The sequence below is a fragment of the Watersipora subatra genome, chromosome 8, assembly GCF_963576615.1.
Source record: "Watersipora subatra chromosome 8, tzWatSuba1.1, whole genome shotgun sequence".
NCBI lineage: Eukaryota > Metazoa > Bryozoa > Gymnolaemata > Cheilostomatida > Watersiporidae > Watersipora > Watersipora subatra.
The window spans coordinates 62,891,254-62,896,541 of record NC_088715.1 but is presented as its reverse complement, the minus strand read 5'-3'; positions in this window follow the sequence as shown (position 1 = coordinate 62,896,541).

Genomic DNA, 5,288 nt, shown 5'->3' with positions numbered 1-5,288 from the left:
TGGGTCTAACCAAGCAAAACAGGGGCGGAGTTTAGCAGCTATCTATATAAGCCCGAACATTTGTCTAGTAGAACAGAGCCGTTCTGGGCCTGTTCATTGCTTGTCACTTGATTCATTTCTTGCACACTTTGATGAACTAAGCAGAAATATATGTATTGTACTCATGCACGCGTCTTGTACTAGTGGAGGAAAGTGAAGGTCGCACTAAGCCTTTACAATTCCTTGGTAACAGTACGGTACATCCAATCGATATTCTTTGGTAACAGTACTGTACCAAGTACTGTTACCAGTATCAATATTTTTTGGTAACAGTACTGTACATCCAATTGATATTCTTTGGTAACAGTACTGTCCATCTAATTGATATTCCTTTGTAACAGTACTGTACATCCAATCGATATTCCTTGGTAACAGTACTGTGCATTCAATCAAAATTCTTTGGTAACAGTACTGTACATCCAATTGATATTCTTTGGTAACAGTACTGTCCATCCAATCAATAGTCCTTTGTAACAGTACTGTACATCCAATCGATATTCCTTGGTAACAGTATTGTGCATCCAATCAATATTCTTTGGTAACAGTACTGTACCAAGTACTGTTACCAGTATCAATATTTTTTGGTAACAGTACTGTACATCCAATCGATATTCCTTTGTAACAGTACTGTACATCCAATCGATATTCCTTGGTAACTGTACTGTGCATTCAATCAAAATTCTTTGGTAACAGTACTGTACATCCAATCGATACTTCTTGGTAACAGTACTGTACATCCAGTCGATATTCCTTGGTAACAAAACCTTGGTAATTAAAACCAGTTCCTTGTTTAACTCAGTCTGATACTTGTAGGTATATGAAAACTGCTTTAACAGAAGTGCTGAAACTGACAGCATTACCTTTGCATTAATGAGAGCATTTGTTTAAACTTATACATGTTTCTTGATAAAGTAAAACATATTTACAAGTACAAAGTCAAAAGTATTATTTGCATAAACTTTGTAATGCTGAATGCTAGTTCCAATATAGCCACTGAATAGAAAATTTAGTTAAATGTCCTAATTCAAAAACAACTTAGCTGTAATACTTGGGTACATTGAAATCTATCTTCTAAACGAAGAACTTTGAGCTACGTTGGAAAAGCTTGCAATTTTATAAAATTTAGATGTGAATCCTTACCACGGATTGTAATAAAAAACTGTGTAGTAAAGTAGATTTTCCAGAAAGCTGTTAACTAGTCAAAACACTAAAAATCTATTGTGCTGTTTGTTCTCAAATGAGAATTGAAAAAAGTACATTTTATAAACAAACTTCAAAATTCCAAAAACTGGTAAAATCATGGTAATGCTACTTATCTATTTGATAAATTGTTACTCATCAGAGGAACTGTAGACTCTGTCTGGATTAAACTAGCTGCAACAAACAAGCAATGAGTTAGAATTGTATCTCATTCAGTTTCAGTGACTCCTTAACTGACCTGGTAGACATTTGGCACTAGTGAACTTGTACGATAAAGCTTCATCGTATTTCCAATATAATTTTGATACTGAATAAAAGTTTATTTTTAACATCAATTGTGTTTAAAGGCCAGCCTTGTAAGTATTCAAACTTGCATTGTTACGAAACAGTTTTTATTGAGTTGCTTTTTTAGATATGGCAAACGATATATGAATTTGAGTTCGTCACAGAAAAACTTACAGCTTTATCTGATGCAAATAAAAACAGTTTTATCAGTCAAATTATGAGCAATTTCTATTAAACAACAACTAACTACTTCCAGACTAATGTATTAAATGAATTTAGTTTTGATATCTTAAAATGTACAACATGGCTGCTAAGAATTGCACTCTCTAAAAGAATATATATGCATGTACAGAAATATATACGTATATACCAAAATATACAGGTATATAAAAGAATATCTATGTCTATAAATCAATTTATATGTATATACAGAAATATACATATGTCTATACAAGAATATATGTAAATAAAAAAAAAATATGTATATCAAGGAATATATATATATGTAATGTTATGAGTACTAAAAGCCAATACCTTCTAAAATGGAGCCATAACTTTTGATTAATCTCAAAACTTGAGCAATGTTTCAAATTGTTACTATCTGTTTCTGTTTTTGTGAATTTTTTTAAATGTTGTTGAAACAATTTTTGTTTACTCTTTTCCATTTACTTTAAAAACTATAGAAAACCTTCAAAAGACATTTTGGAATCTAATATTTCCTGAGTTGCCACAAAAATTCAGAAATATAAAAGCTATAACTGAAAACTCTCACTGCTTTTGCTTGAAATAAAGTAATTGATAGGCTGATAATTGTTAAAGCAGTTCAACTCACTTTGAACACAAGTGCTTTCATCAAAGGCAGAATGTAAATTGACACCGCAGAGCAGAACTCTAAGCAAGTGCCCTCATTTTCTTATTAATCTTGCTGCAGAATGTGAAGAATTTCATAAATGTGAGCAAACTAACTGAAATACTGACAATATGTGCTAATTAAGTCAAAGGGCTTTCATTCCATATGCTTTGTTTACATTATTGATGAGCATTTGAGATAAGTTTAAACAACCTCTATAACTGTTTTAATTAAAAAGCTTGAAATGACAACACCAAACCACTACAAGAGTTAATATGAAACTAACTATAGCTGCAATTGTTAATCGAAAAACATTGCAATGCACGCTGGCAAAATTAAGAAAATTTTCTAAACATTTCGGTTTGTAAATGCATAGCTAGCCAAGTTGAAATAAAGTGACAGCTACATGTAAGCTTTGCTAAAAATATGTCACACAGATAGAAGCGTATAACAAACTAAAAAAGTATATTTATTGCATGGCTCAAAGCCCTGTGACAGAGGTATCTTCTTGTTTTACAGGTAGCATCGATTAGGTTTTGAATTTAAATGCAACAAGCTGCAAAGGTAGAAATGATTTTACTGTACCAATGATGACAAATGACAGCTTGAATATATGTTTTGGAAAACCATGATGGTATATCAAGAGCAGCTATTCACTTTTCATTTACATTCAAAATCCTTATAATCACATTTTGGAATATGACGATCGTCTGTGTTTTTGGTATACGATTTGCGTACTTCCACTAGCTTAAGAAAACAAAAAAAACATGTTGTATATGCAGACATTTCTTGTGCACCATTTGTGTTGTAAAAACTTAGGCCAATAATGTCAGATTGGCTTTGAAAGCCCGCTTTTCTAATATGAACCTACATGTATATGATGTTGTTATCTACTCAGCTTTTGGCCTCCAAGCACATTTACATATATCAAGGCATATGGAAGAGCATATTTGTGTTCATTGGAGAAGCTGGTGAGTGGTTATATAACAATGACAATAATTAGGCAAATTTACTGACTATAACAGATAGAGTGTAACACTAACAGATCAACAGTTTAGTCTTCAAGTAATAAATATTCGATTTTGGTTTTTATAGTTTTATAGATAACAACAACCAAAAAATCAACATTACAAGTGATCTAAGGCTAAAAGAAACTATTTAAGCTAGGAGAAAAACTAAAGTAATCTAGTTTTTGTATCCAAAGCCTTTTAGAATAAAAACTTTTCTTTTCAGGCTTTCACCTGAGTCTTACAACCTGAGCCATATTTCTGACATCATTTCTTATCATGATCACATCAGCTTAGTCTTCATTGGGACATTAAGTATGTTATTGTTTTTTACAGTTTCTACTGTCTTTTATACTGTTTCTACTGCCCAAATACGCTAATCACTGCTAATATGTACGATTCTTTTGTTGCTTAACCCACCAGCATGCACCGATCATTTTGCATTGTTAGAAGTAGTAATGCTGCCACCCTAGTGTTGATGATGGCTCAAATTAGAAACAAAAAGGTGAAATTATGGCAGATGTGTATACAAGTATCATTTTATATCATCATTATCATCTTATAGCATCATAAGTATACATATACTAGCTGTGCCACCCGGCGGAGCTCGTGTAGTAGAAGAGTCTTCAGACAGAAAATTGATTTGTATTTAACCTATAACAACATTTGCCATTCTAACTTTCAAACTACATATCATGAGAGAAGTGTGTCATGTAGTTGAAATAAATTAGGTGAGAAATAAAAACAACTGTAAAGGTTTTAAAACTTTGTCAAAGAACTGTACCTTTCAAGCTAGTGGCCTGGCATATTGCCAATGGAAACTCCACTAAGCTACGTAGTTAGTAAGGTTAGGCTTCCAATGACAGTAAGAATTTTATGGATTTCCATGAAATTCCATGAATTTGAGTCTTTATTGTTGTCAAGCTCAGCTGTTCTAATAATAGCTATAGCCGGATTTCCAACAGACAGATGGAATTCCAACACACGGACTTTGAGAAATATATATATAGATATACATGTATGTATACTCATCTATTATGTCATCTTACAGACACTCAAGTAGTGCAGAGATCACTGTTTTTAACTTCAACTTTTCAATATTCACAAAACCTGCAAACTTTTACATTTCAGCGTAAAAGTTTTTACTTTTAAACTTTCACATGTTTTATTTTTGTACAAAAATTAACTTTAAGATGTAGGCCTATTACCAAGTGAAACGTGTTAAATTATTGAGTGAATAATCTGCTCATTATAGATCTTACATAACAATACTTATATTATTATCACAAAAACAAAAGGCCAAAAATAGTATGCTATTACAGTTGAAACAAAAAAGTTACAATATAAAAAGACTGATTTATCAAAATGGAGACTACATAAAAGTACAAACATTTTTATTGAAAAATTCTATTGCTTGTGACATCAATTGCCAATCCCCGTGCCCACAGTTTTGAATAAGCATAAAAGTTTCAAGCTGACCCATACCACACCATTGTCATGTGTTTCAGAATTCTTGCCCGTGTACCAAACTCTATCTAAATTGGCAGCCAAACCATTTTTATACCACCAGCCAGCTAAAAAAGTGTTACTAATGAACAGTACAAAACTAAATAGTTGTCATAATAACCGCTTAAAAAAAGTAATTCATTAGCAGCGTGTAAGTGTATGAAATAGTTATCAGTTTGGTTTTGTCATTTTCATCTTTGTAATGCATTGTACAGTGTGCCAAGCTATCATCATTATTACCAAGGGTAAAAAACTCCATTCCATGATAGTAGGAGAGAGTTATTTGTGTCTACTTGTGTAAAGTAAACTCACTAAAGTAGGTCAAAAGTGTTCAACTAAAATAGGTTCATTGAACGTTATGTTAGCAGAGACTAAAGATTTAGCTAATCATTGATTGTGAG